Source organism: Nannospalax galili, unplaced genomic scaffold, assembly GCF_000622305.1.
Source record: "Nannospalax galili isolate Female #2095 unplaced genomic scaffold, S.galili_v1.0 scaffold415, whole genome shotgun sequence".
Classification (NCBI taxonomy): Eukaryota; Metazoa; Chordata; class Mammalia; order Rodentia; family Spalacidae; genus Nannospalax; species Nannospalax galili.
The window spans coordinates 1,100,362-1,112,414 of NW_008337494.1; positions in this window are offsets into that span (position 1 = coordinate 1,100,362).

The following is a 12,053-nucleotide window of genomic DNA, read 5'->3' on the forward strand; positions in this document are numbered from 1 at the left end:
ATACATTATCATGCAATTGCTCCTAAATTTCCAAAAATAAAAGTAATTGAAGGATACTGACACAGGGTAGCAAAATTTTTATTTGGCTAAAATAAAGACATTTAAAAAATAATCAACATCATCATGTTTACTAAACATGAAATAATTTTAAAACACATGTCAACAATGTAATATAATAAAGGCATGTCTTTCAATGGAAGACACTAAGTTTTATGAACACATTGTCTTAATTCCCTTTTTAATTTCCTTGTGGCTATGCTCATCTGCATGTTAGTTCTTGTTTGTATGGCTCCTGGATCTTTTGTCACTACTTTCCTTTTAATATAAATAATCCTTTGAAAATTTCATACACTACATTTTGATTATAACACCACACACTCTTGCCCCAACTCCTCCCACATTCACCCTCTACTTCCCCACCCTACCCCTATTTGCCACACAAGTCATTATTTGTAGCTCACGGGTTCACATCTGAGGTTCATTCCCCAGCAGCCTGAATAGCACCTTCTAGTACTGTGAAAGCTAGCCAGCAGGGTGGCAGCAGATTAGGAATGATCAATAACAATTTGATTTCTCCTATGACCAAAGTGTGTGTATTGTCTTCAGCAATACAGTCATACCATCAAGTTCTCATGGGTGACCAAAACCAATTACAATAGTCTATACTGTTTGTGGAGGTTTTCAAGACACCCTTCACCAACACCCCAAAGGGAAATATTCCACAACCTGCGGCTTCCAAGAGGAGCATTATTCCCTGTATCCCCCAGTATATCGTCCTTGCTAGCTTCTAGCACTAACAAAATCCAACTTGAGGAGAAAGTATTTATTTGGCTTACAGCACAGTCCATCTTCAAGGGAAACCAAGGCAGGAACTCAAACAGGGCAAGAACTTGGAGACAGGAGCTGAAGCAGAGACCATGGGGGAATGTTGCTTACTGGCTTGTTTTCCTGGCCTGTGCCCAGCCTGCTTTGTTATATAACCAAGGACCACCTTCCCAGAGGTAGCACTACTCATGGTAAGCTAGACTTTCCCTCATCGCTCAGTAATCAAGATAATGCCTTCACAGACATGCTCACAGGCCAATGCAATGGAGGAAATTCGTTAGTTGAGGTTCCCTTTACCCAGGTCTGTCAAGTTGACAACTGAAGCTATCAAGCACCATTGACCCCTTATCAATCTGACATATGAACACATCGCTATTCCACAACACTTCCATTTCCTATCTACAAGATTCCCTGTTAATATTACAAAGTTTAAAAAAAAAAGTATGACTTTAAAAGTCCCACAGTCCTTAAAAATTCAAACACTTCAAAATTGCAAAGTCTCTCAGGGGCTGGAGAAATGGCTCAGTGGTTAAGAACACTGGTTGTTCTTGCAGAAGACCCGGGTTCGAATCCCAGCACCCACATGGCAGCTAACAACTGTCTGTAACTAAAGTTCCAGGGGATCTGACAGCCTCTTCTGTCTTCGAGGGCATTGCACAACACGGGTGCACTTACCTACATGCAGGCAATACACTCATACACATAAAATAAAAATAATAAAATATTTAAAAAAAACAAAATTGCAAAGTCTCTTTAAAAAATTTCTTTACTGTGGGTTCTAATAAAATCCAAAACAAGTTGAATACTGTTTTATTTGAGGGAATTTAAATTAAGATATATTGTGTGAAATCTGAAAAAATTCAATAAAAATATACATTGAAAGAAAAATAAATAATAAACTGTTTAAAACTGTAAAAATAAATAAAGAAAGGAAGAACCAGGACAAACTTAAGCAAAACCAAAGGCCAGTAGCAGAGGCAGATAGGGTTCACTTACAATCTTCTGTGCTCCCAAGGGCATGGGCAGCTCCCTTTCTCTGGCTCTGCTGTCCACAGCACACGATAGCCTGTCTCATAATATCAAGTTGGCTCCACTCCACATCTGCTGCTGCCCTTAGAGGTCATCCCATGGTCTTGGCATCTCCAATATGCTGGAGTCTCCATTGTAACTGAGGCTGCACCTTCACCAGTGTCCTTTCCTGGCCTCTCACAGTGCAAATCTTCAGATTCTCTCCAGACCCCTTCACACCTTCAATACTAGAACCACCTGGAAAACTTACATACTGCTAAATTCGGCTGTCAGTTTGATGTGCAGCCTTGGTCCTCTCTGGACCACAGCGTCTGTGTGCTGACCCTGAGGAAACAGTCCCCAGATTTCACTCAATGATACTGACCTCTTCTCACTCATAGCTGGGGTTTCAGCCCCAGATGACCAGTACCAATTATCCCAGTAAAGAACAAAAGGTTTCACTTCCAAAACTTAATTCAAAATATATCACCAAACAGCCCAGAGTCTTTGCTTTCCTTTGAAGCTTCACAAGTCAGGCCTCCATTGTCTGTATCTGTTTCAACATTATATTCCAAGTTCCTACAGAACAGCTTACTGAGCTCCAAGAGTTTTTCCAGACCAAAGCTCAAAAAACTTCTACGAATCCCCCATATATATAGGGTCGGATCCATCACAATAACATCCCACTCTCTGGTACCAATTTCTGTCCTAGTTAGCTTCTACTGTTGTGGTAAAACACTGACTAAAACCACCTTGGGGAGAAAAGGATTTATTTGGCTTACAACTCACAGTCCATCATGAAGGGAAGCCAAGGCAGGAGTTCAAAACAGGGCAGGAATCTAGAGGCAGGAGCTGAAGCATAGAACATGGAGGAATACTGCTTAGTGGCTTGCTTCCCTGACCTGTGCTCAGCCTGCTTTCTTATATAACTGACAACCACTTGCCCAAGGTAGCACCACCTACAGTAGACTGGGCTCTCCCACAGCACTCAGTAATCAAGAAAATGCCCCACAGACGTGGCCACAGGCCAATCCAGTAGGAAATTCCTTAGTTGAAGTTCCCTCTATCTAGGTGTGTCAAGTTGACAATGGAAGCTATCTAGTACAAACAGACAGACGGATGATAGATAGATAGATAGATAGATAGATAGATAGATAGATAGATAGATAGATAGATAGATAGATAGATAGATAGATAGATAGATAGATAGATAGATAGATAGATAGATAGATAGATAGATAGATTGGTAGATAGATAGATGATAGATAGATGATAGATTAGATAGATAGATAGATAGATATATAGATAGATGATAGATTGATAGATAAAATAGTAGGTTCCCACATGGCTTCCAAAAGCATCCCTAGTTATCCCTCCCCAACCCATCCTCTACCCACACTTCACCCACACACAAGTGATATGAAGGAATAATTGTCACTACTTTCTTGTCACTGTTTCTCTTGTTACTAAGAATGAGAAAATCAAGGATCTAAGATCCTCATGGTTGCAGTCTCTCTACTGACTCTCATGCCCTTTTCTTTATGTACATTCCAACTCATGGCCTTAATTTTTCTAACACTAACCAAGTAACCACCTTTCCCCCTTTAACCTCAGTCTCACTTGGAAAAATCAAGGGAAAAGTACTGGTATGAATCCTTGCACCACAGAGCAAACACAGAAATCCAAGTTCGCATTTTCTTGCTGTGTCATTATAATTTTTTTCTCTTTCTCCATCCCAGCCTGGCCAGTAGAGCTAGAAACTTTCCATGTCATGATTTCTAACTACTTCTTTGATATTTCCAGGCTATCTCTGTATACTACACAAATATTTTTTCCTGTCAATGTGATCAATTAAAATAATAATGACAATAACACAGTTGCTTATTATGTCCAAAGTAAACACCAAATTTTTTCAATTGGTTTTACTAAATTCATCAGCATATAACTGTAGTTTCTCTGCCTTTTACACTTGGGCATTTATTCCACAGCATTCACTTCTAAAATTCACTAAGATTCTAAGATCCCTCTTATTCTTAGCAATATATTAAATGATATTTGATGGTCTGGTCTCTTACTTTTCACTCCTCAAAGTTTTTCGTAATATCAAAGAGTAGAAATACCCTTAGTGTAACACACTCTAATTCCCTGAAAGAAATGGGAATGTGTTTTCAAGTCTTTCTTAAGCTAGAGGATTTCTTGTGAGTCTTTCAAGATGTGTATAATATTATTCCAAATCCTCTTTAGGGTCACTCTTGTGTGACCCTGTGATGTATTGGTCAGCTGGAAAAGCAATTTGAAAACCTCTAGGATTGAGTTTTGGAAATTAGTAGTCACAGACACAGACTTTAGATGCTACCCCAGCAAGTACTGGTAACAGTTTATATGGAAGGTGCCCTCTGGGGGCTTGTCTCAGGGCCATTCTATAGACAGCATCATTCCTTTAAAAGATATGGCCTATTTGATGCTATGTCCTTATATGACCACATCACAAGAATTTTAAGTATGAACTTGTATTGCCCAGTAAGAATATACAATAAGTGAAAACAGCCCTATTCAACAGAGAAAATCTGCCAATCCAGGTTTGCTTAGTCTTTTGGGCATATTCACGTTCTTCAGGGTTTATTTGTGTATTAAAAAGCCAGTTCTCAAAGCCAGACTGGTAATAGTCAGGCATGTATAAGGAGACACTTGTTGCAAAGAACCACACATTCCTGGACCATCATACTGCCCTTTACTAGAGAAGTAAATGGATATGGGAAGGAAGATGTGAGTGGATATGCTCATGATAGTCTCACGTGCATTTGGTTATGATGGTGTCTGAAAATATGAACTCCCAAGAGCTGAGAGAGGAAGGCGGATAATACATCTCAAAGAGGCAGCCCAGATAAACCTACTTGGACCTGTTCTTCCAGTAGTTTTAAGGGACTGCACACAACCACTCTGATGTTCTCACCCAGCCCTCTTGGGAGAATGCTACATGGTTTTGAGACAAATACATGGGATTAGGGGTGAAGTCTATGAACCATGAAATGCTATTTTCCTCTTCATGAAACTAACCAGTCCTTCTGGGGATCAAACCCATGACCTTGAGCTCGTTAGCACTTTACTCTTACCATGCCTAAAACAAACACAGATTTGAAGCCAGACAAGCTTCAAAGAACACATAAGAATGTAATCAACTGAGCCACAGGGAAATATATACAGTAAACACGTTCTATATAGGCAAAAAGAACAGAAGATTTGGCAAGAACCTGCATTCTCTGAATCCCTTAGTCTTGTCAAGGCTTCTACTGGAAATTTCCATTTGGATATCTTCTAACACTTTGACTTCAACCCTTCCCCCTCTCAGTCCCTAACTCTAAAAACAATTTTCCATTTAGAAATTGCAGTATATGGCACCATCACTCAGTAGACTAATTCAGAACCTTGACATGGTTCTTAGGAACATACTCAACCAGCCCTTCAATGGACGTTTACATCAAATCAGCCCAACAAGGTAACTGTTCAATCTATCACTAACTCTGCTCCTACCTATCCCCAAAGGTAGCATCTTAATTCACTCCTTGTTACCTTCTAGGCTGTTGCAGTAGCTGCCTACCAGCTCTACTCTTTGCAAGTCATTGCAAATACCATTCATAAAATCCTGCTCAACACATCATTTTCAGTTACTACCCAGTGCCTATTATTCCACTCTGGTTTCTTACTTTTCTCAGTATCTATTATAATTTGCCCATCCACATGCACCCTGTCTTTGCACATCATTTGCCCCGTCAAGTGTTTCCTTTCCCCTTTCCAAATAGCAGAGGCAAGCCTTTGAACAGCCATTTAAGAACATAAGCCATGTTCCAATTCTGCCTCACTAGAGTACTTCAAACCTTATGGATCCCTCATCTAGTAAACTCTTGGATTCTAAATTGCAATATCATACATTAAAAGGTCTCCACTGTCTACCATTAGATTGTCTTTATTCTATGAAGTTCTTTTTTCTTTTTTAAAAAAAAGTATTGGGCTTTTGTACATTTCATACAATTTCTTAATCAAATTTAGACTGCCCTCACCTTTCCATGCCCCCCAAGTCCCCAACCAGAACCTCATGTGTTCTGCTATACATGTTAAGTCCTATCCAGCCAAGCATTTGTACCCAGATGTTCTTGGTGCAAATTCATCCACTGACATCTAGTCAGCCTCTGCAGAGATTGTAAGTAAGGCCTACTCTCCCTCACCCAGTAGTAATCAGTCTCCAGTAGTTCCCATTCTAGGGCTGATCCACCACCCATTTCCCTCACTCCACTCTGGGCCCTTGTCTGATTGAACTGGCATGGGTCCATCGCCACAAATTCACATGTCTAAGCTTCCAGTGTCCTGAAAGCCTCTGCTTTCCTGTGTTCATGAACCAGCCCTGGCTCTTACAATCTTTCCACCCCCTCTTCCATAATGGTCCTGAAGTTCTTCTCTACTACTTATATTGTAAATTCTTGGAGGGTAAGGATTTAACTTTTATGTTATAGGCATTTCTTGAATCCTAATGTGTGGGAGGGACTATTCTAGGATGTAGTCTTAAGGGAATCAAATTTACATTACAGTCATGTAAAGACAGACAATTAAAAAACACATGAACAAGTTTTGTGCTAACTTTTCCTAGGGAGACATGAAGAAATGTCTATTTACCCTGTCAGGGCACCAATGACAGACTGAAGAAATAATTCCATTCAAGTCTAGCTTGGTGAACCAATACATTTAATAAGAGGGTTTCTTGTGAGTCTTTCAAGATGTGCATAATATTATTACAAATCTTTTTGTGGGGGGGGTCACTCCTATATACAGGGTCACAGGTGAGGGATCCCTTATAGGAGCATGGGCAACTTACAGATGGCCACACCACAAAGAATGTTCCCCTTGGCCCCAACACCACTCAGCAATTGTTAACTGTTTATACATCCCCAGGGAGATGAGGGGAACAGTCTTCTACCACCTCATTTGGCAGCTCCTGAGCTGTCTCTTGCACTGCTTCATGAGCCCTCCCTCCCCTCTACAAGAGAAAATTAATGTACCCAATTTTATAAGGATCTCATATGAGTAATCACAGCTGCTATGACTTCAAGACCACAATAGCCATGACATACCCAGAGGGCAGCATTCCACAAGATGCTTCCAAGTTCAGAATAAAGAAAACAGAAGTATGAAAGCTAGCCAGTAGGAATGAAGCCGTGAGATCAGCACCAGCTCGATTTCTCGATTTCTCCATGTTCTATGACTTGAATATTTGGTGCCTTTAGCAATAGGGCCTTACAGTCGAGTTCTGGAGGATAATCAAGAGTAATGCAATAGCCAGTAATTGGCAGTCCATAGACCTTCCCTGGCCAATAACCCTAAAAGAAGTAACCCATTCCTGGCACTGGGCTTTTAATTTGCTAGTCTGTGGTAGCTGGTGGGGACATTATCCTTCCCATTAGAGATTAACTCCATTTAAATTTGTCTGTGTGTGTGTGTGTGTGTGTGTGTGTGTAACTTCCACACAACAGTAGGTTTTCTTATAACTTTTTTATAGTCTTTACTGTTAGTTATCTCTCCCCATATTCCTTCTTCTATGCTGCCCTCACATCCTCCATCCCATTTGACCAGAAGAGAAAAGTAATCATCAGTCTTACCGAGCTATGTACCCTTTGAGCTTCAATAACAACCGACCTGGAAAAATATGTCCACTACTGTGATAGTAGCATAAATGTTATGGGAATAACCAAACGCTTTCTGATTGGATATAAGGTGCACTCCACAAGATGGAATCCATACTTGACACCATTATCAGGGCAAAGAACCTGTGGCTAGCTAGATCATAGTCCCTAGAGGAGATCCTACTAATATTACCCTGCTAAAAGGACATAGTATTAAACCTGACTTCTAGTGACTCATTGGTATACCCATAGATTACTGCATCTCTCAACTCATACCATAGAAGTTTCATATTATAGCAGATGGTGATTAATACAATTGGTCAGTGTACAGAGAACAAGAGACAGCAGTGTATTGGGCCCTAAATGGGACACCAATATCATACCCTGTCCTCCTAGGTGCAAGGATTGTTGTTGAAGAGAGACTGGAAAGATTGTAATAACCAGAGGTGGTGGCTGACTGCAACAAAAGTGTTTGAGGACAAAATTGGGCAGTTGCACCTAGGAAATCAGAGCAGCAGTGACAGCATACACAAGACCTGTGGAAGTTCAATACAGACAAAATCCCAGCATGGGAGGGGTAGACACAAAGTCTCACCCCTAGCTGAGAAGCTATTGATAATTGATAGCTGCTGGAAGAGGAAGAGTCATTTTTCTTTAAGGGTGTTACAGTACTTCAGGGGATGAAACCATACCCAAGAGTATTTGGAAAACACAAATTGGACTCAACAGCTTTACAAATTAAAAAGACATGAATTTGGGTATAGTAGGGAGATGGGAATGGATCTGAGAGGAGACGGTGGAGGAGGGTTGAATGTGATCAAATTCTCACTTAATGCAAATATTTTTTATTTGCTCCCTCATCTATCAGTAATCAGTTGCCAATGGTTTCTTGGCTAAGGTTGTGGCCTGCTACCCATTTTACGAGTTCTATGCTGGGGGGGGGTGAGTTAATACCTTTCCCTCCAGCTTTTCATACCACCTAAGTTTTATTTATCTCTCCTTTCCTCTCTCCCTGTCTAACCTCTCTCCTCCCTCCCCAGTTAAAATACCCTCATTTTCCCCTTGATAATACCTGTCTCCTATTATCCCCCCCTCTGACGTTCCTTCTTCCCCTTTACCCCTATTGTTCTTTGTATGTCCTTACCTCCTCCCTTCCCAGGTGAATGCCCCCATTTTTCCCCATTTCCCCCTTGATAACACCCGCACCTACTATCCCCCCCTCTCGGGTTCTTTCTTTCCCTTTACTTCCCTAGGTCCTTTCCATTTTCCTGGCTCCTGCAGTTATATCAGGATATATGCTCACATATAAGGGATTGGTGCTATGATCTGCAAATGAGGGAGAACTTGTTTTTCTGAGCCTGTGTTACTTCATTTAGTATAACAGTTTCTAGTTCCATTAGTTTATCTGAAAATTTCTCCTTTGGGTAAATGCACCACATTTTCATTATGTCGGTTGAGGGACATTTAGGTTGTTTCTATCTTTTAGCTATTGGGAAAAGAGCAACAATTGAATTTTTACAAAATAAATCATTCCCCAATTCTGATTATAAAATATCGTCCTATATCCTAGTCATCTCTTCCATTTAGACCTTGTCAGACTTATTTCCTCTTTTAAAATTCAATCATATAGCTGAGTGGTGCACACCTTTAGTCCCAGCACTTGGGAGGCAGAGACAGGTGGATTTCTATGAGTTTGAGGCCAGTCTGGTCTACATGGTGAGTTGCAGGCCAGCTGGGGCTACAGGGAGACCCTGTCTCAAAAATACCACCCTCCAAAATCAATCAATGCAATCTTCTGCATGGTAATCACCTCTACTCCTAATTACACTGTTCAATACAACAGCTATCATAATCTCAAAATATGGCTGGTACAAACCCAGATATGCCAAGATTATAAAATACATACCAAATTTCAAAGACTTGCCATGAAAAAATATACATAATTATTGTGTGATTTTTCCCAGAGGGATGGGAATAAATGCATATTCACCCCAGGGAGGGCATTAATGAGAGAACAAAGAAATGATTCCACCCAAGTCTACTTTGGTGAGCCAGTGAGTCTACTGGGATTACTTACAGAAATGAGGGTGAGGGGTTACTCACAGGAGGATGAATGGTTCAAAGGCACCTGCATCTCTAAAAGTTCACCCCATCCCTAGAGCTCCCCAGCAAGACTTGCAGGCATCTCAGCTGGCCAGAGAATATCCTCTTCCCAGCAACTGCTGTTTGTATAACCTTGGAGAAGGGGCCTTGGAAATCTAGCCAGTTTCAGGAACTTCCAGAGAATTATGAGTTTCCTTTACTTTCTAAATCTTAATAGACCTCCTTCTAGGATAAGATGTTTCAATTCCAAGAAAATTGCTGCACAACACTAATAAATATTTTATTCATATATTTATTGATTACATGTTGGAATGATAATATATTAGTTGTAATGAGTGAAAATTAGTTTCTTCTGAGTTTTTCACTGTTTTAAGGTGGCTACTAGAAAAAAACTAAATTACATGTAGCTTACACTTTTGGCTGATTAATTTCTTTATTGTGTGTATGTGTGTGCATATGTGTGCAACAGCATATGGGGAGGTCTGAGGACAGCCTGCAGGAATAAGTATTATCCTTTTATTATGTTTGTTCAGGGGATTGAACTCAGGAAATCAGGTTTGGCAGCAAGTGCCTTTTAACTGCTGAGCCATCTCTCCAGTCCTCACTATATTTCTATTGGACAATGTTCATATGGAATATCTACTAACCATTCAGATATGGGGTGCTCTGAAACCATGACATCATTTTACTTAGCCCTTAACTTCCTCTATTGTCAGAGCTTCAATGTGGTGAAACTGAATGAGCCCTCTCTGTCCCAAGATACTCTATATTTTGACTTTCTCACTTTCATAAAAGTCTCTGTTTCAACTTTTTCAGATTTAAGAAGTCATAAATCACAATCTCTTCTCATAGTTTACATTGTACCAAGTCTTAGGCAGTTTCTTCTCTTTCCTCTCTTTCTTTTATTTTCATACCACTGCCCTTTAACATTTCTCAAATGACAATTTCTAATAGGTTCTTTACCCCTTCTTTCTATTCCCTACACACTATGCCCAAATCAGTTCTCTTAATTTATTATTAGATTCAAAGAATGACACATTCAGAGAGACACAGCTTCCTTTCAAGGTGAGGTGGATAGATAAGTTTATAGGAGTACTATCTATGGGCACTGAGCACTCTAAATCTTATATTCATAATCACATTCAATTGACCTAACAACATTAGAAGAAAGATACTACTATTATTAAACACGTTAAGATGGACATGATGGTACAATACTATCTGTCAGACCAAATCATCTGGTCCCAAAAGTCTTGCTCTTAAGATCTTAAGATCTTATTAAAGTGGTTGGGGAAAGTCTCCATAATCCCCTCCTTTAAAAATTTGCTTCTCTCTAGATAAGTAAATGATTCCACTGTCTACCAAGTGGCTCAGATTAAACATCTGAGTTATTTTTGATGCCTTTCTTTCTTTCCCATCCCAAATTAAATCCATCAACAAATCCTATAATCTTTCTTTTAAAAACATATCTCAAATTCAACTTCCCATGATCTTGTACATATATCATCATAGTCACTCTGTTAAAGTGTATTCAAAAATTTAACTTGGGCTCTCTCTGATCCTCAGGCTTCTCTCTCTGGGGCAAGTTGATTGGGCCCTCTGGCCCTTGACTCCCCCAGCCTCACTCACCCTCCCATCTCCCCCGCTGGTCTCTCCTCCTAGCCTGGGCCCTGTCCCATTCCTTGTCTTGGCACCCCAGACACCTGGGGAACCACCACTGCTTCTTCCTGATCTTGTGCATCCAGACCAGCTCAGTTCCTTCTCCAGTCCCCAGGGGCGCTCTGGGCCTGGCCCCACCCTCACCTCCCTCTGCCTGCCTGGGTCTGCACAACCCACCAGCCTCTTTCGTGGATGCCTAGGCTGACTTTTCCTCTTCCTGGTTCTTTGCATCCAGAGCAACTCAGGTCCTCAGTGCAGTCCCTAGGGGCCATTGGAGCTGCCTCCTGCCCCCATCTTACTTTGCATCTCTGGGTGGCACAGCCACCAGCTGCCCTAGACCAGCATCTTTCCTGGGCCCGGCTCCTAGGCCAGTCCAACCCCCAAATTCCTGAGGCCAAAATCTATCCTGGAGGGATCCAGTCCTTAGGAGAAAGCCTGAGAGCATCTGATCCTCATCTGACTTGGGCCTCTGTGGGAACTCCTGAAGATAAAAGCAATCTGGCCACTCCAATATAAAATCAAAAGAGAGAACTGGAAGCTTAGAGGAACTAGCCTTTCATGCCCAAAAATTAAACCACAAAGACACATAAAGTTCACAAAAAGAAGCATACCTAAACTTGAAGGCTTGGGTCTCACACAGAAATCAGGAACTACAAAAGAAATTCACATGTCAAAATCACAGAGAAAAAACAACATGAAAAATCAAAATACCATATTGACACCAAATACCAATAGTCCTCTAGAGGAGTACAATGAGAACCCCCTAGAGATAATGCGGTACATGGA